The sequence below is a fragment of the Macrotis lagotis genome, chromosome 1 (genome assembly GCF_037893015.1).
Source record: "Macrotis lagotis isolate mMagLag1 chromosome 1, bilby.v1.9.chrom.fasta, whole genome shotgun sequence".
In the NCBI taxonomy this organism is placed as follows: domain Eukaryota; kingdom Metazoa; phylum Chordata; class Mammalia; order Peramelemorphia; family Peramelidae; genus Macrotis; species Macrotis lagotis.
In genome coordinates, this window is record NC_133658.1 from 91,450,349 (window position 1) to 91,471,407 (window position 21,059).

Consider the following 21,059-nt stretch of genomic DNA (forward strand, 5'->3'; position numbering starts at 1 on the left):
ACAAGCATTATATGTAATGGGGGTATTTAGATGTATTCCCAATAAGATTGGGGTGCCCATTATCACCACTATTATGCAATATTGTATTAGAAATTTTAGATTTGGCAATAAAAGAAGAAAAAGAATTTGAAGGAATTAGAAACAGTAATGAAGAAACAAAACTTTCACTCTTTGCAAATGATATATTTTATACCTAGACAAACATAGAAAATCATCTAAAAACTTCTAGAAACAATTAGCAACTTTTGAAAAGTTGCAGGATACAATATAATTCCAAATTTTTATATATTACTAAAATATATACAGTACTAAGAGACAGAAAGAGAAATTCCATTTATAATAACTTCAGAAAGCACGAAATACTTGAGAATCTACTTGCCAGGATAGAATCAGAAATTTTATGGAAATAACTATAAAACACATATCAAACAAATAAATTCAGATCTAAATAACTGGGCAAATGTAAATTGTTCAAGGGTAGACTGAGATAATATAATAACAATGACAATTCTACCCAAATGAAATTACTTATTTAGTTGCCATACCAAGCAAACTTCTAAAAATTATTTTAGTGAGGTAGAAAAAAATGATAATTAAAAATATGGAAGAAGAACAAATGGTCATTAATATCAAGAGAATTAATGAAAAAATTCAAAGGAAGGTGTCCTAGCCATACCTTATCTAAAATTATATTATAAAGCATCAGTCATCATAACAGTGTAATACTGGCTAAAAATAGAGTGTTGAATCAGTGGAACAGATTAGGTGCAAAAGAGAGAAGAATAAATGTCTAACCCAAGGATGTCAATTTCTTGGATAAAACCTCACTCTTCAAAAATAAAAAACTGTGGGGAAAAATGGAAGATAGTATGGTAGAAAAATAGATATAGACCAATATCTCACACCCTCTACCAAGATAAGGGCAAATAGGTGCAGAATTTAGACATAAAAGTTAATATTTAATCCAATTAGGGGAACAAGAAATAGGTTACCTTTCAGACCTATGGAAAGGGGAGTAGTTTATAACCAACAAAGAGATACAGAACATTATGAAGACAAAACTGGATAAATTTGATTCCATTAAATTAAACAGTTTTTACACAAACAAAATCACTTCAATAAAGATTAAAAGGAATGTGGTAAGTGGGGAAACAATTTTTCCAACTAGTATTTTGGACAAAGGACTCATTTCTAAAATATATAGAGAACTGAGTGAAATTTGGAAAAAGAATGTCATTTCCCAATTGATAAATGGTCAAAGAATATGGAAAAACAATTCTCAGATGAAGAAATCAAAGCTATCTTTAGTCATATGAAAAATTGCTCCAAATCATTATTGATGAGAGAAATGCAAATTAAAACATCTTCGAGGTACTATCTCACAGCTCTCAGATTGACCAATATGACTAGAAAGGAAAATAATCAATACTGGAGGGGATGTGGAAAATATGGGATACTAATTTGCATATATTGATGCTGAGTGAAATGAGCAGAACCCGAAGAACATTATACACATTAACAACATGAGGTAATGTTCATTTCAGTTATACAATGATCAAAGACAATTTTTAAAAATGTGTGATGGAAAATACCATCCAAATCCAGAGGAGAAACTGTGGAGCTTGAAGAAGACCAAAACTTATTATCTTTAATTCTTAAAAGTTGTCTTATATATTTTGCCATTTTTTCCTCTCTAATATTTTCTTTCTTCCATTTGGATCTGGTACTTCTCTCACAACATGATCAATATGTTTAGCATGGTTATAAATGTAGAGCTTGCTTTCTGTCAGGGAGAGGAAGGAGGTAAGGAAGACAGGGAGAAAAATGTAAAACTCAAAACCTTGCAAAAATGATTGGTTAAAAACTACTGTTGTATGTATTTGGAAAAAAGAAAATATTAAGAATAAAAAGAAATCATGAGTATTCTAACTTCAGAAAAGCTTGGAAAGACTTGAATGAACTGATGCTGAGTGAAGTGAGCAAACTCAGGAGAACATCATACACACTAACAGCAATATTGAGAGATGATCAGCTGTCAACTATATACTCCCCATAGCAGTGCAATCATTAAGGACAAGTCTGATTGGCATATTATGGAAAATACCATCCACATCCAGATAAAAATCTACAGATTCTTAATGCAGAGGAAAGTATACTATGTTTACTTTAAAAAAAAAAAAACTTCCTTTATATTTTTTCTTTCTTTCTCATGTTTTCCCCTTAGTTCTAGTTTTTTCAAAGCTTTAGTAACATAGTCCTATGCTAAAGGTGGTTACATGTGCAGCATATATCAGATTGCTTGCTGCTATGGAGGAGGTGATTAGGAGGAATGGAAAATTGTGGAACTCAAAAGTTTGCAATAGGAAGAATATAGAAAGCTATCTTTACATGTAATTTAAAAACATAGATGTAAATACGGGGGGGGGGGGAAGAACAACTATACCTTAAAAGAAAGGGATATTATTTTTTCCATTTTGTTTAGTTTTGCATTTATTATAATTTTAGTTCCTCTACTCACAATTCAACAAAATTAAAATAATAATAAATAAAAATAAAACTCCAGTGAGGAACTTGGAAGAGGAACAAGAATAAGAGATAACATCAAAAGATTTCATGAGTAATAGATATAGATTGATCTTGACATAAGAATGAGAAATACCCTGCAAAGTAACTGGCCTCTCTTCTGATATCAGGTAAAAGTCATGAAGGCCTCCAGATCATTTGGTGGATCCCCATAACAAATTTTTGTGGAAAAAAAAAAGAAGTTTCAGGGCACATTTACCATTCCTCTTAGGTAGGATTAAAAAGGGATGAATGAATAAATCTTTTGTAACCCAATAAAGATGTAGACATACCAAAGTGGAAATTCATAATATTAAAAGTATGAAGGGATATAGTGATAGGATTGGGGGGGAGGGGAAGAAGAGAGAAAGTGAAGGAAAGAAGGAAGGAAGGAAGGAAGGAAGGAAGGAAGGAAGGAAGGAAGGGAAGCAGGGAGAAAGATTGAGATAAACCTGTGTATGAGTTTTTTTCATCCCCTCCCCAACCCTCAGCACATTGACAAATGGGTGGAGTTGACATCTGAGAGATTTGAAAGACTTACTATAAAAGATAAATGCAAAAGTATGTCTTAGTTTATACAGTTTTCTATCTTTCAGTCTTTTGTCTCCATCCTATCCCCAATGCTTCCATCTTCACCTTCTTCAGGTTCTTAATTCCCTCCTTGTTATTCTTTTTTGTAAAAAGTCTTTGGACATAAATAACTTAAATATTAAAATGAAGTTATCCTCATCTTTTATGTGGAATGAAATGCTTTATTTCATTAAAAATAAATTTCATGTATCATCTAGCAAGAAAAGGTTTTTGATGCAAGAATTATTCCCATCCCCTGGAAATTACATTCTATTATTATAATATATTATATTATACAGAAATCCTTCTTCAAAATTTCTCCCCACCAGCATCATAGATTTAGATTCTAAACTTAGAAATTCACACTTAAAAAGAAACTTGAATATGGAGATTGTTAAAAAAGTATATCACATGGTCCTTTGCCCTCAATGATTTACAATCTTTCTGAAGAAGCAAAACTAATAAAATAATTATGGAATCCTTCCATATGAAAATGTATGACACTGATAACCAGAGGTCAGAGAATTAAGTGCAATAAATATTTAGGGATGACAGTGATCAATGTAGGTTAGAGAAGAGCTGGAAATATCTCTGTCAGAAGAGGGATTTAAGCTAGAATTTAAAGAACATATAAGCAAAGGCAAGGGAAGAGGAGTTCACTCTGGGTAATAAATATTGTATGTGTGTGAGAGAGGGGCAGTGTTTTAATGAAGGAAGTTAGGAATGAGACCAAGAAAATTAGAAATAAGAGACATTATCTAATATTTAAGTTCTGAAAAAGAATCAAAGTTTGTTTTTTTTGTTTTGCTTTAAGTTAGAATTTTTTTAAAAGTAATGCTCCAATATTCTAAGGGATATGCAATTACACTAATGCAGGTATTCCCTCAAATGATGCAGACCCATCCATAGATGCCTATACTGTGTGACTCTTATCTATGTACTTCCTTCCATAAGTTCATTTCAAGAGGTCCATTTAACATAATGCTGATTTTCCACACATTTTCCTGACAACCTAAGGATAAAAGCAGAGTAAATTATTGATCTATCAGCTGTCATTCTCTCACCAGAGGAATAGTCCATTAAAAAATATCATTGTCTTTAATTTCATCTTTTAAACAACTTCTCTCACATACTTCTTTGTAAGATTTTAAAGCTTAAATCCATCTTGTACTTTTCCATAAACCATTAAGTCAATATTTATTACCCATCTACTATTTAATAGACAACTTTATTCTTTGTATTTTTGTAATTTTTTTTTCTTTTTGCTAGCCATAACTTCAAAATATATTGATGAGAAAATAGGAATAGTGTTTTTATGGATCAGTTAAAGTCTTATTAAAAAAAAGAATTGAGACTTCCAAGGCAGAGGTAAGGTTGCAGCATGAAGCTAGTAAACTCCAATTGCTTTTCCCTACACAAAGCTAAAAGAAGCCTCTGCACATACATTAAAACTTCAGATCCCACCAAGAAAAAAGATAGGATACAAAGAAATGTTCAATAGTAGCCATCTGGAAGGATCTTCAGTGAAGATCTGTCTCTTTGGGGGAAAGGGGGAAGTAAATGCAATGAGGTGAGAGAGCAGGAAAGCCAGTGGGAGACTTTCAGTCACAGTGCAGTCCAGGTCACAGCAGTGTGAAAACAGCATAGGTTCCAGCAGTTAGATAACAAGCCAGAAGGGAGGTGCCCAACTGCAATCAAAATCTCTACTCTGGGTTGGGAACAAACAACTGTATAGACAGAATCTGGACATAAAGGAGGAAATAAATCTCTGCAGAGGCAAGGCCTGGACCGCATAGGCAACATCTTGACCAACACAAAATAAGGAATCAGACCCCAGCCTCAGCATAAAAAAAACTTGGGTATAAACTCCCTATAACCTTGGATTAGAGCTCAGGCATTTCAAGATAAGCAGAAAAGTAGAAAACTACTATAAAGATAAAAATTATAATAATGCTACCTCAAAAAAATTGCCACAGGGGTGATCTCAAGAGTCTATGAATTGTATTTAAATTTAAAATCTCAGGGGCAGCTAGGTGGCACAATGGATAAAGCACTGGCCCTTGAGTCAGGAGTACCTGGGTTCAAATCCAACCTCAGACACTTAATTACCTAGCTGTGTGGCCTTGGGCAAGCCACTTAACCCCATTTGCCTTGCAAAAAAAACAAAAAAAAAACCTAAATAAATAAATAAATAAATTTAAAATCTCATAGAAGAGGTTTAAGAAGAATTCAAAAATCAAATAAGAGAGGAAGAAAAACATGGGAAAAAAGGAAATGACAATTATGAAAGGAAAATTATGAAAAATTTACCGAAGAAATAAATTCCTTTAAAAGTAAAGCTAACCAACTGTAAAAAGAATATAACTATTCAAAAAATAAAATTGATCAACTGGAAAAGGAAACACAAACTTTATTGAAGAAAATAAAAACCCCCAAATTACAATTGATCAAATAGAAACCAATTAATCCATGAGACTACAAGATTCCGTCAAACAAAATAAAAAGACAAAAAAATTGAAAATGTAAAGTACCTTTTAGGAAAAAAAACTGACCTGGAAAATTGATCCAAGAAAGATAACCTACAAATTATTGGACTACTAGAAAGTCTAGATCAAAGAATAGAACCTGGAAAACATCTTGTAGGAAATAATCAGGAAAAATTGCCCAAATCTGCAAGAACAAGAAAAAAAACATAGCCATTGAAACAGAACTTCTCCAGAAACAGACCACAGGATAAACCTCCAAGGGCTATTATAGTCAAATTCCAGAATTGTCAAATAAAGGGGAAAATAATGCAAGCAGCAAAAAGGAAATAATTTAAATACAAAAGAAACACAGACTTATATAGGACTTATCATCCTCAACATTGAATGACCAGAGGACCTAGAATACCACATATCAGAGGGCAAAGGACTTAGGCTTACAACCAAGAATACACTACCCTGCAAACTTCAACATATACTGTGAGGGGAAAAGACTGGTGTTCAGGGAAATAGAAGACTTTCAAAATTTCCTGATAAAAAGAAAAGAACTGAGGAGTTAATTCAAGTTAAAGGGTTAAATATAATTGTTAATAGTTAAAAGGTTGAATATAATTGAAGAGACTGGAATTAGAGGACATGGATATATTTGGTTCTTGTCACTCTATTGGAGAGGATCAAGATGACATCACTATTTTCCAGACAAAAAGCCCTGATGAAAAGCAGGAGTATTTACTCTAAATTTAAGTGTGTCAGTTTCCTTTAACCTACTTTAATTCTGCTTTTATCACAAAGCTTAGCACTTTCTCTGATGAGGGCATCATATGCTCCTCAGGCCTGAGTCAGTGTCTTCTATACCTTACAATCAATTGTAAACTTCTTTTTTTTTTAGTTTTTTTTTGCAAGGCAAATGGGGTTAAGTGGCTTGCCCAAGGCCACACAGATGGGTAATTAAGTGTCTGAGGCCAGATTTGAACTCCAGGACAGGTGCTCTATCCACTGTGACACCTAGCCACCCCAATTGTAAAGTTCTTAAGAGAGACCTTCAGAGTATTCCAGTACTTAGGGTACTTTGTGACTCTATTGTTAATTAAATCAGAAGTATCTTTAGGAGCAGAGTGTGAGAACCTACCTAGAAGGATTAGTTAGATTTAATTCATACTATAATTAAAAAGGGTTTAAGTACCCTGAGTGGGGAGCTAAATGGGGAATGTGGGAGAAAGGATACTTGGGGGAGGTGTACAAATGTTTCATGAAGTGATTTGACTTTGGATGATAATTTGGCTCATGAAGATGTGTGTCCCTGGAGGATTCTTGAAAAGGGGGGTGAGGTAAAAATGATTATAATTTTATGAAAATCAAGACTCTTGAAAAGTATATTTCTAATGAGTGGCTTTGAGGCAATGTTGCTTATCAAATAATCAAGTAATCAATCAATCTATGATTGTATTATGATAGTAGGTGAGCTTTTAAAAAAATCAGGTAATCAATCATTCTTTTTGATTGATGGTACCTTATTAATAGTACTTTACTGAAGAATAACACCGGGTGAAGAGACACAAATATCTACAATTTTAGAGGGAAAGAAGGGAGTGTGTGAACACTGAGTAAATTCTATTCAACAGATTTGGTCCAGAGTGGGAAGATACATTGAAAATTGGGTTTAAAAATCTATCCTACTCTATAGGAAAGTAGGGGGAGAGAAAGAAAAGGAAGTAAGTAACTTAAAAAGGGAAGGCAAATGTATAAGTGAAAATGAACTGAATACACCCTAACAGCAACATGGGGGTGAGTATCAACCTTGATGGACTCACTCATTCCAGCAGTGTAACAATCAGGGACAATTTAGAACTGTCTGCAATGGAGAATACCATCTATATCCAGAGAAGGAACTGTGGAGTTTGAACAAAGACCAAGGACTATTAATTTAGGGGGAAAAACTGATATCTTATTGTCTGATCTTGTTATCCCTTATACTTTATGTTTCTTCCTTAATGATATGATTTCTCTCTCATCACATACAATTTTGATCAATGTATACCATTAAAACAATGAAAAGACTGACAAATTGCCTTCTGTGGGGGATGGAGGAAGGGAAGTAAGATTGGGGGAAAATTGTAAGACTAAAAATCAATAAAATCTTTAAAAGAAAAAAGGAAATGAACTGAAAATTAAATTTTAAAAGAAAAAATTAAAGGGGAAAGGGAGTAAAACTTTGGTGAAGAATAATAAGAGGAAAGAAAAAGATAAACATGTAAATGGGAAAGCTAGCACAGAAGGAAATACAGAATTAATAATCATAACTATAAATATGAATGAGATGAAATCTCCCATAAAACAGAATTAGATAGCAGAATGAATTAAAACTAGAATTATACAATAGGATATTTACAAGAAAAACTTTTGAAGCATGGATATATATGTATATTATATATATATATATATATATATATATATATATATATATATATATATATGGTAAAGGTAAACAGAAGGAGCAAAATATATTATGGTTCAGCTGAAGTAAAACAAAATAATTCTGGGGTAGAAATCCTGATCCCAGATAAAGTAAAAGCAAAAATTGGTCTCATTAAAAGGAAGGACATTACATCTTCTTAAAAGGCATCATAGGTAATGAAGATATATCATTATTAAACAAGTATGCATCTAGTGATATAGTATCCAAAGTCCTAGAGGAAAAGTTGAGTGAATTATGAGGAGAAATCGACAACAAATCTTTGTTAATGGGGGACATCAATCTCCCTCTCTCATAATTAGATAAATTTAACCATAAAATAAACAGGAAGGAAGTTAAGAAGGTAAATCAAATCTTAGAAAATTTAAAGATGGTAGACCTCTAGAGAAAACTTAATGAGGATAGAAAAGAATATAATTTTTTTTTTCTCAACAGTACATGTCACCTTTTACAAAACTCTCCAGGTACTGGGGCATATAAACCTCATAGTCAAATATAGAAAATCAGAAATAATAATTGCATACTTCTTAGAACATGATGAAATAAAAGTTACTTGTAGTAAAGGGTCACAGAAAGATAAAAATTAATTGAAAACTAAACAGCTTAACTTTTAATAATGGGCGAATCAAACAGCAAATCATAGAAATAATAATTATATCCAAGAAATGATAACAATGAGACATCACAACAAAATTTATGGGATGCACCTAAGGAAGTCTTGAGGGGAAATTTTATATCTATAGCTGTTTATATGAAGACAATAGAGAAAGAGATCAGTGAATTAGGTATATGAGTAAAAAAGCTAGAAAAGGGGGCAGAGTTAAGATGGCAGCAGGAGAACAGCCTTTTTGGGACCTCTCTCCAAAATAATTCAAAAACCTTAAAATAATGACTCTAAGTAAATTTTCAAGAGACAAATCCCACAGAAAGATCAAATGAGGCAATTCTCCAGCCCAAAATAACCTGGAAAATAGTTGGAAGGTTCTGTTCCATGGGGTTGGAGGGGGCAGCAGTGCAGGAATGAAGGAGCTTCAGCCTTCTAGGAAAAGCCCCAGGGTGTCTGGACCTGTAGGAGCTCTGGATTCTGGCAGCAGAAGCAAACTTGGAAGATCAGCAGGGAGACCTCTGCCAGAGAGAGGATGAAACCCTGGAAAGCATGGCCTTCCTAAACATGTCTGCAGCCCTCAGGAAAGTCCAGATCCCAGGAAACAGAAACAGGCCTGTGGAGCCATGCAGCAAGGAAGCTGCCTAGCAGCTGCTCCCTGAAGATAAAGGAGAGAAGAGAGCCCATGGAAGGTAAGGAAGTGGAGGAAGACTGTCCAAGTCTGTACCCTGTCTGGGGGATAGGACTCTGGGGCTTTGATCATATTCAAATTCTGGTGGCAGTCTGGGGCCCCCACAGAGCAGGCACCTTCCTCACAGCCCCAGGTCAGACAGGTGAGTTTGTGGTCATTCACAGAACAGGAGAGCAGTCAGAGCCTCCCATAAAACCTTGAAGTATCTGGGGTTCTTGCAGGGGTGTCCCAATAATACTCAAAAGCTCAGGAAGCACCACAAAACCAGGCACATCCTGGGGTAATGAGTAAACAGGAAAGAAAACTACCTGCCCATAGACAATTACTTCAGTCTCATGGAGGACCAAAACATATACTCTGAAGATGAGAAAGTCAAAACTTCTGCATCGAAAGACTCCAAGAAATATAGAAATTAGGCTCAGGCTATGACAGAGCTCAAAAAAGATTTTGAAAATAAAGTAAAGGGGAATGAGGGAAACTTCATTCTCATTGGAAACAGTTGAGAAGAAAAATCTGGAAGAGAAATGCAAGAGATTCAAGAAAAACATGAAAATGAAGTCAACAGCTTAGTCAAGATGATCCAAAAAGGTGCTGAAGAAAATAACATATTAAAAACCAGTTTAGGTCAAATGGCTAAAACAGTTCAAAAAATAAATGAGGAGAAGATTGCTTTACAAAGCAGAATTGGCCAGATGGAAAAGGAGGTAAGAAAGCTCTCAGAGGGAATCAAATCCTTCAGATGCAGAATGGAGCTAAAGGAAGTTGATGATTTTGTGAGAAATCAAGGCACAATAATTCAATACCAAAAGAATGAAAAACTAGTAGAAAAAATGTGAAATATCTCATTTTAAAAACAACTGATCTGGAAAACAGATCCTAATGAGACAATTTAAAATTTATTGGGCTACCTTAATGTCATGATCAGGAAAAGAACCTTGATTTTATTTTTAAAGAATTTCTACATGAAAATTGCCCTGATATTCTAGAAACAGAGGGTAAAATAGAAATTGAAAGAATCCACCAATCTCCTCTGGAAAGGGATCCAAAGAAAACCAAACCCCCAGAAATATTATAGCCAATTTCCAGAACTTCCAAGTCAAAACAAAACATCACAGGAATCCAGAAGGACACAATTGAAATATCTTGGAGTTATAGTCAGGAATACACAGGATTTATCAGAAACTACAGTTAGGGCTTGTAAGGTTTGGAATAAATATGCCAGAAGGCAAAAGAGCTTGGAATGCAACTGAGAATCAACTATCCAGGAAAACTTAGCAACCTCTTCCAGGGGAAAAGATGGACTTTCAATGAAACAGGGAAATTTCAAATGTTCTTGGTGAAACAACCACAGTTCCTGTTGAAACAGCCAGAGCTGAACAGAAAGTTTGATCTTCAAGTACAGGACTCAGGTGAAGTATAGAGAGGGTGGATGAGAATGGTAAATTATGAGGGATTTAATGATGATGAACTGTGTGTATTCCTGCATGGAAAGATGATACTGATAATACTCAGAAGAACCTTCTCATTTAATAGAGCAGTTAAAAGTAGCCTTTATAGATGAGGCATAGTAGAGAGCTGAATTTGAAGGTATAATATATTCTAAAATTGGAGTCAAAGGGTGAAAGGGAAATGTACTGTGTGTAACAGGAAGGAGAGGTAGAATAAGCTAAGATATTTAATGTAAAAAAATTCAAGAAAAAGTTTTGGCAAAGATATGGGGAGGGGGGAGGGGAGGGGGAATGAGGGAGCCTTTATTCTCATTAGAAATGGCTAAGAGAAAAAAGAGCATACATACTCAATACAGTATATAAATCTAGAAGAAAAAATTAGAGAAGGGGGACAGGGGGTGGGGATAGAGGATATAGTGATAGAGGAGAGGGTAGATCATAGAAGAAGGTAGTCAGATATAACAACACATGTTCTTTTTTACCTTTTTTAAGGTGGTAGGATTCAGTGGCATGTCTAGGACCACAGGGCCAGGTGGTTGCTCTGTCTCTGTGGTAGGATGTAGGCTTGGGCCCTCTTGGACCCCAAGGCTATTGCTCTGTCTGCTGCACCACTCAGCTGCCCTACAGCACATATTAGAAGAGGGATAGAGTGAAAGTAATGAGAAAATATAATAGATGGTAGTGGGGAAGAATTCATGGAGAGAATTACAATCAGCAACAGCATTTGTGGAAGAATATGGAAGTAACTTCTTTGATGGACTTAGGGTAACGAATGTGATCCACCCAAGACAGAACTGAAGATATCAAAACACAGACTGAAACACGTTGTTTTCCCTCTCTTTCTTTAAATTAATTTCTCATGAGGTTTTATATTTTTGTGGGGGGAGGTAGTATTATGTTTACTCTTACAACAAGAGTATTTTAGTAATGTGTAAATAAAGCAAAATTTAAAAATAAATAAGCACTAAAAATAAAAATAAAATGAATAAAATAATAAATAAAAAAGTTAAAATGTTAAATTAAATTAAAACAAAAAAGCTAGAAAAAACTTATTAAAGATCTCCAATTAAATACCAAATTAGAAATTCTGAAAATCAAGGCAGAAATTAATAAAATTGAAAACAAGAAAGCCATTCATTAACTTAATAAATAGAACTAAAAATTGTTTTTATGAAAAAAAAACTAAAATAGATAAACCTTTGATTAAGCTGACTTTTTTAGATTTTTTTTTATTTAAGGCAATGGGGTTAGGTGACTTGCCAAAAGTCATATATAGCTAGGCAATTATTAAGTGTCTGAAACCGGATTAGCATTCAGTTACTCTTGACTCCAGGGCCAGTGCCCCTTCCACTGCATCACCTAGCTGCCCTGGTAAATCTGATTTAAAAAAAAAAAGAAGATAACCAAATCACCAGCATTAAAAATGAAAAGATAAACTAACCAGCAATGAGGAGGAAATTAAAAAGAAAATTCAGAGCTAATTTGCCAAATTGTATACCAATAAATTTGATAACATGTGAAATAGATGTATATGTAAAAAAATACAAACTGCCCAGATTAACAGAAGAGGAAATAATATACTTCAAAATTGAAGAGAATTTGAAAGATAAATTGAAGACAAATTGAAGGAATCATCAACAAGCTCCCTCTCTCCAGATCCAGAAGGTTTTACAAGTGAATTCTATAAGCATTTACAGAACAATTAATTCTTATTCTACAAAATTATTTTTAAAAATTGGAAATTAAGGAGTTTTGTCCAATTCCTTTTATGACACCAATATGGTACTGATACCTACACCAGGAAGAACTAAAAGAGACAAAGGAAATTATAGACCTATTTGCCTAATGAACATTGATGCAAAAATCATAAACTTTAAGCAATGAGATTACAGCAAGTTATCAATAGGAAAATGCACCATGATCAGGTAAGATTTATATCAGATAGGTAGGATTGTTTCAATATTAGGAAAACACTCAATGAAATTGAACATATCAGTAGCAAAACCAACAAAAATCATATATGACTATGTCAATAGATGTTGAATAAGTCTTTGATAAAATACAATAACCATTCCTATTAAAAATACTAGAAAATATAGGAATAAATGAAGTTTTTTTTCTTTTTTCCATTAAGTTTTTATTTATTATGTTTTACAATTTTTCCCCAAATCTTCCATCACTCACTCCCCTCCCACAGAAAGCAGTCTGTTAGTCTTTACATTATTTCAGTGGTATACATTGATCTAAGTTGAATGTAATGAGAGAGAAATCATATCCTTAAGGAAGAAAAATAAAGTATAAGAGGTAGCAGAATTACATGATATGGTAACAGGCTTTTTATCCTAAATTAAAGGTAATTTTCTTTGGTTTTTGTTCAAACTCCACAATTCTTTATCTGGATATAGACGATATTCTACATCGTAGATACACCAAAATTGTCACTGATTGTTGCAGGTCCATCACGGTTGTTCATCACCCCCATGTTGCTGTTTGGGTGTACAGTATTTTTCTGGTACTGCTCATCTCACTCAGCATCAGTTCATGCAAATCCTTCCATGCTTCTCTGAATTCCCATCCTTACTGATTTCTAATGGAACAATAGTGTTCCATGACATACATATACACAATTTGTTAAACCATTCCCCAATTGAAGGACAGTCAATTAATTTCCAATTCTTTGCCACCACAAATAGGAATATTTTTTGTACAAGTGATGTTTTTTACCCTTTTTCATAATCTCTTGAGGGTATAGACCCAGTAGTGGTATTGCTGGATCAAAGGGTCTGCACATTTTTGTTGTACTTTGGGCAACAAATTTCTCTCCAGAATGTTTGGATGAGTTCACAGTTCCACCAACAATCTATTAGTGTCCGAGACTTCCCACATCCCTTTTAACATTGATTATTGTCATTTCTGGTCATATTGGCAATTCTGAGAGGTATGATGTGGTAGCTCATAGATGTTTAATTTGAATTTCTCAAATAAGTAATGATTTAGAGCAATTTTTCATATGACTATGGATCACTTTGATTTCCTCAGCTGTAAATTGCCTTTGCATATCCTTTGACCATTTCTCAATTGGGGAATGGCTTGTTTTTGTTTTTTTTTTGAAAAATTAGACTCAGTTCTCTGTATATTTTAGAAATGGGTCGCTTCCAAATTTACTACATTCCTTTTGATCTTGGTTACAGTCGTTTTGTCTGTGCAAAAGCTTTTCAATTTAATGTAATCAAAATTAACTAGTTTGTTTCTAATGATATTCTCCATCTCTTCCTTTGTCAATAACAGCTTCCCTTTCCATGGATCTAATAGGTAAACTACTCCTTGATCTTCTAGTTTGCTTATAATCTTCTTTTTTATGTTTGAATCCTGTATCCATTTTGATCATATCTTGGTATAGGGTGTGAGGTGTTGGTCTAATCCAAGTTTCTTCTATACTAACTTCCATTTTTTCCAACAGTTTTTATTGAAGAGTTTTATCCCAATAGCAAGATTCTTTGGGTTTATTAAATACCATATTACTATAATCATTTCCTGCTATTACACCTAGCCTATTCCACTGATCCACCACTCTATTTCTTAGCCAATACCAGACAACTTTGATGACTGATGCTCTTTAAAATAATTTTAGATCTGGTAGGGCTTGAGTCACCTGCTTTTGTACTTTTTTTCATTGAATCCCTGTCAATTCTTTTTTTCTAGATTTTTGCAAGGCAAATGGGGTTAAGTGGCTTGCCCAAGGCCACACAGTTAGGTAATTATTAAGTGTCTGAGGCAGAATTTGAACTCGGGTAGTCCTGAGTCCAGGGCTGCTGCTCTATCCACTGTGCCTAGCTGCCCATGTCAGTTTTGACAGTTTATTTTTCATATAAATTGACTTACAACTTTTTCTATCTCTTTAAAGTAACTGTTTGGAATTTTGATTGTTAGGGCAGTAAACAAGTAGTTTTATTTTGGTAGAATTGTCATTTTTATTATATTAGTTTGACCTATCCATGAGCACTTGATGCTTACCCAGGCATTTAAATGTGATTTTATTTGTGTAAGAAGTCTTTTGTAGGTATTTTCATAGGGTTTCTGAATCTTCCTTGGCAGGTGAACTCTGAGGGATTTTATATTGTCTGAAAATACTTTGAATGGGGTTTCTCTTCTAGAACTTTCTGCTGCATCATGGTATAGTCATATATAGAAATGTTAAGGATTTATGAGGGTTTATTTTATATCTTGTAACTTTGCTAAATTTTCTAATTATTTCTAGTAGTTTTTTAGATTATTTCTTAGGATTCTCTAGGTATACCATCATGCTATCTGAAAAGAGTGAGAATTTTGTCTCTTCCTTCCCAATTATAATTCCTTCATTTTTTTCCTTCTCTTATTGCTGAAGCTAACATTTCTAACACTATATTGAATAGTAGTGAGGATAATGGGAATCCTTGTTTCACCCCTGATCTTATTGGGAATGCCTCTAGCATATCCCCATTGCATATAATGCTTGTTGATGGTTTCAGATAGATACTGCTTATTATTCTAAGGAAAAATCCACTTATTCCTATACTCTCTAGTGTTTTTAGTAGGAATGGGTGCTGCATTTTGTCAAAAGTTTCTTTTTCATCATCTATTGATATAATCATATGATTTCTGATAGGTTTGTTATTGATATAATTAATGATAGTAACAGTTTTCCTAATATTGAACCAAACCTGCATTTCTCGGATAAATCCTACCTGGTCATAATGTATTATCTTAGTGATAACTTGTTGTAATCATTTTGCTAAGATTTTATTTAAGATTTTTTCATCTATATTCATTAGGGAGATAGGTCTATAATTTTCTTTCTCTGTTTTAACTCTTCCTGGGTTAGGTATCAGTACCATATTGTTGTAATAGAAAGAGTTAGGCAGAGTTCCATCTTCATTTATTTTTCATATATATACACATTTGGAATCAATTATTCCTTCAATGTTTGCTAGAATTCACTTGTGAATCCATCTGGCCCTGGAGATTTTTTCTTAGGGAGTATAATAATGGCTTGCTGAATTTCTTTTTCTGAGATAGGGTTGTTTAGGTATTTCATTTCCTCTTCACTTAACCTGGGCATCTTATATTTTTGAAAATATTCATCCATATAAATTAGATTTCAAATTTATTGGCATATAGTTGGGCAAAATAATTCCTGAAATATTACTTTAATTTCTTCCTCATTGGTGGTGAGTTCACCTTTTCATTTATGATACTAGAAATTTGGTTTTCTACTTTATTTTTTTAATCAAATTGAACAGAGGTTTATCAATTTTATTGTTTTTTTTTCACAAAACCAACTCGGTTTTATTTATCAATTCAATATTTTTTTGCTTTCAATTTTATTAATTTTCCTTTAAATTTTAGAATGTATAATTTTCTATTTAATTTTTTAGTTGAATATTTAGTTCATGATTTCCTCTTTCTCTAATGTATGCATGTAAGCATTTAAAGATATAATATATCCCCTGATAGCCACTTTCAGTGAATCCCATAGGTTTTGATATATTGTTTCATTGTTGTCATTATCTAGCATGAAATAATAATTTCTTTCTATGATTTGTTGTTTGATCCACTCATTTTTTTTAAAAATGAGTATATTTAGTTTCCAATTAGTTTGGGGTCTGTAACTCCCTGGTCCAGTATTGCTTATGGTTTTTATTCCAAGATGTATTTGCTATTTCTGCCTTTCTACAGTTGATCATTAAGTTCTTATGCCCTGGTATATGGTGAATTTTTGTGTGAGTGTCATGTACTACAAAAAAAAGTCTATCATATATGGGTTTTCTAATAATCTATTAATCTCCTTAATTTCCTTCTTGTTTATTTTGTGTTTAGATTTATCTAAATCTGAAAGTGGGAAGTTGAGGTCTCCTACTAGTAGAGTTTTGCTTTCTATGTCTTCCTGTACATCTTTTAACTTCTCTAAGAATTTGGATGCTATACCATTGGGTGCATACATATTTAGTATTGAAATTACTTTATTCTCTATGTTACCTTTTAGGAGGATATAATTTCCTTCCTTATCTCTTTTAATGCTATCTATTTTTGCATCTCTGTCTGAGATAAGGATTGCTACCCCTCCTTTTTTCACTTCAGTTGAAGCAAAATATATTTTCCTCCAACCTATTAACTTTACTCTCCATGTATCCCTCTGCTTCAAATGAATTTCTCATAAGCAGTATATTGTAGAATTCTGGTTTTTATTCTACTCTGCTCTTTGCTTAGGTTTTAAGGAAGAGTTCATCCCATTCACATTCAATGTTAGAATTACTCTTTATTGCCCTTCATGCTATCTTTCCTCTGTTTGTATTTTCCCCTTTTTTGATCTTTATCCATTTTGCCCAGTATTTTGTTTCTGAATACTGCCACTGCCAGTGTGTTTGCCCTCCTATATCAACCCCTTCCCTTTATTTCTCCTTTCCCTTTTCCCCTTCTTTCCTCCCTTCCTTCTGTTAGTTCCCCTTTTTGTCCCCCTCCCTGTCCCCTCCATCCCCTTTCCCCTTTTAATACTTGAAAGGTACGATAAGTTTCTTATCTTAAGTGAGTGTTTGTCTAAGTTAATTTTAAGCCAAATCTGATGAGAGGAATATCCAGATGGTTCTCAGTTCCTCCCTTCTTCCCCTCTGTTACTTCTTATTATATATGAGGGAGGATCAGAAGATTTTAGCACCATGTCATTCTTCTCTCTTCCATCTTGGTCAGAAGTCTCCTTGTCCATGGACCAAAGTTTTTTCTTAAAAACACATCACCTCTACCTACAAACATTAACTAATAGTATTTTTAATGGGGATAAACTAGTAGCATTTCCAAAAAAGATCAAGGGTGCAACAAGGATGCCCATTATCACCATTAATATTCAATATAATATTAGAAATGTTAGCTTTAGCAATAAGAGAAGAACAAAAGAAATTGAAGGAATCAGAATTGGCAAGAGGTAGCAAAGCTTTCACTCTTTGTAGATGATATAATGGTCTTTAAAAATACATAGAATTGACTTCTAGGGTGAGGTCAAGATGGTGGCATGAAGCTAACATGCTCCCAGAGCTTTTGGCTACCTAAGGTAAATAAAGCCTCTACTCTGAAATTCACAGTACAGATCCCACCAAAAAAAGAAGATTCAAAGAAGTTTTCAACTGTAGACATCATGGAAGATCTTCAGTGAAGTTTTGTCTCTTTTTGGGAAAAGTGGAAGTAAAGTCCAGGAGGTGGGAGAGTGAAAAAACCAGCAGAGAACTTTTAGCCATAGTACAATCCAGGTCCTGATAGCTTAAGAACAGCACAGGTAGAGGTCCCAGAAGTTAGATAACAAACCAGCAGGAAGGACTGCAGCCCCAAACAAGTCGGAACCCTGAGAACACAGGGTAAAAGACAGGATTGGATCAGAAATAAAGCACCATTATGTCAGAACCTGGACATAAAGGAGTGAAAAAAAGCCTCTGAAAAGACAAGATCTGAACTGTATAAGTAACATCTTGGTCAATGGCAAGGCAGGGATCAGACTCCAGGCTCAACAGCAGTAACAACAACAACAAAAAAAGACTTGGCTCTATACACCCAGTACCTCAGGAGCACAGTTCAACAAAGTTGAACAAAAAATATAAAAAAGCATTTACTATAAAAAACTACTTAACAGACAAAGATGATAGCAATGACATGTCTGAAGAAGAAAGCAGTGAAAAATCACTCACAGGGGATGTAACAGTCTACGGGAGTCAAATACAAAAGTTCAATCCAAGAGCTTAAAAAAGAATTCAAAAACCAAAGAAGAAAGGAAGGAGGAAAAATGGAAAAAAAGAAATGAAAGCCATGCAAAAAAATTATGAATGATTAAACAAAGAAATCAACTCTGATTAAAGTAAAAATAACCAACCTGTAAAGGAAACATAGAAGCTAAATGAAGCTAATTGAATCCTAAAAATTGCAATTGAACAAATAGAAATCAATGAATCTACAAGACTACAAAATTCCATCAAACCAATTTAAAAGGCTGAAAAAATTAAATAAAATATAAAGTATCTTTTAGGGAAAACAAATGACCTGGAAAATATATCCAGAAGACACATTCTATGAATCCTTGGACTAATAGAAAACATGGATCAAGAAAAGAACCTGAAAAAACATCATGAAGGAAATTATAAGGGATAACTGTACAAATCAAAGAGAACAAGATAATAATATAACCATTGAAAGAATCCAAATAACCCCAGATAGAGATCCCAGAATAAAAACTCTAAGGAATGTAATAACCACATTCCAGAACTCTCAATTAAATTAGAGAATATTGTAAACAGGAAAAAGAAAACAATTCAAATATAAAGAAAGCAGAATCTGACTCACACAGGATCTACTAACCTCTACATTGAAGGATTGAAAGACATGGAATAGCTTATTTTGGAGAGCATAAGACCTGGGATTACAACCAGAATGTACTACCCTGCAAAATTCAGCATATACTGTCAGGGCAAAAGATGGATGTTCAATGAAATAGAAGACTTCCAGAATTTCTTGACACAGACAGAACTGAACAGAGAATTCAATTGCAAAATATACAACTCAATAGTTACATAAAAAAGATAAATGAAAAGGGGAAGGAAAAAATAAAACAAAACAAATGTTGCTCAAGACTATCAAATTTGATACAACCCTAAAAGGGAAGATATAACACTTCTAATTCTTTAAAACTTTACTTCTCTTAGGATAATTAGAGGGTAAAATATAATTGAAGAGAATGAACCTAAAGGATATGGGCATAATAGGGTATTATCTCTCAAATGAAGAGGTCTAAGATGACATCACTATTTTTGAGACAAAAAGCACTAAAGAAAAGCAGGAGTGTTAACTTTAAACTTGTTTCTCATTCCCCTTTGACTTACTGTAATCACAGGGTGCTTAGCCCTCTAATGAGGGCATCATAAACTGTGAGGATGTGATTCAGTGGCTCTGTAACTTACAATCATTTGTAAAGTTCTCAGGTAAGACATCCAGAGCCTCCAAGTATTTAAAGATCTTTAAGATTCTTACAGTTAATTAGGTCAGGTTTGACTTAGAGTTTACTTCACAAGGGGTTAAGTACCTTAGGTGAAGGGGGGGATAAAATAGGAGGGAGAATCGGACTTGCTTCACTTAATAAGGTGTTAAATACTCTGGGGGGATGATAAAGTGTGAAAGAAAATAGGCTTAGGGAGGGAGGGGCAATGATATGTCTTGATGGATGATATTTTGGCTCATGAGGAGGAATGTGTGTAGTTGAAAGATACTTGAAAAGGGGGTGAGATAAAAATGATTATAACTATAAATTGATGCGATGTGAGTCAGTGCTGTATACCAAGCAATCAAGCAAACAATCTGTGATGAAATCTTGATAGCAATAGGAGCTTATCAAGCAATCAAATAATCAAACTGTGATTGTTGATACCTGATTAATAATATTAGAGTGATAAATTATACCAAGGGAAGAGGCACAAAGAATTATAATTTTAGAGGGCAAAAAGGGGACAATGAGAATGCTGAATAAATTCTATTCACTAAATTTATACCAGTGGGGGAATAAAACACATTCCCACTTGGGATTAAAAATCTAGTTTAATATACAGGGAAGGGATAGGGACTAGGAAAGGGAAAGATAAGGGGAGAAGGGACCAATCAAAGGGAAGGGAAGGTTAAAATGAAAATAAACTGAAGGCTAAATTTTTAAAAGAAAAGTCAAAGGGGCAAGGTTCATGAGGAGGAATAAGAGATAAAAAGAGATAAATATGAATGGAGAAACATAGCATGGGGAGAAATACTGAATTAGTAATCTTAACCATAAATGTGAATGGGATCAACTGTCCCATAAAGTGGAAATGGATAGAAGAATGGATTAAAAACAGAATCCTACAATATGTTGTTTAGAAGAAACACATTTGAAGCAGAAAGATACACATAAGGAAAAGGGAAAAGTTTGAAGGAAAATATATTATGTTTCAGCTGAAGTAAAAAAAAAAATCTGGGGTAGAAGTATTAATCTCAGGCATAGTAAAAGCAAAAATCAATCTCATTAAAAGGGATACAGAAGGAAACCACATCTTCTTAAAAGGCACCATTGGTAAAGAAGCTATATCATTACTAAACATTTATGTACCTAGTGATATAGCATACAAATTACTGGAGGAAAATATGAGAGAATTACAAGGAGAAATCAACAACAAATCCTTAACAAGGGCAGACC

The 21,059-nt window shown here is 33.7% G+C and overlaps 1 long non-coding RNA gene across 7 annotated transcripts in view; it reads right to left on the bottom strand.

Moving 5' to 3' along the window:
* LOC141500931 (uncharacterized) overlaps positions 1-21,059 on the bottom strand; it is a 405,792-nt gene that overhangs the window by 160,808 nt on the left and 223,925 nt on the right. For all 7 annotated transcript variants that reach the window (XR_012472086.1, XR_012472089.1, XR_012472091.1 and 4 more), the window contains one exon: positions 11,314-11,452. This is a non-coding gene — a long non-coding RNA (uncharacterized LOC141500931). The remainder of the gene's footprint in view (positions 1-11,313; positions 11,453-21,059) is intronic.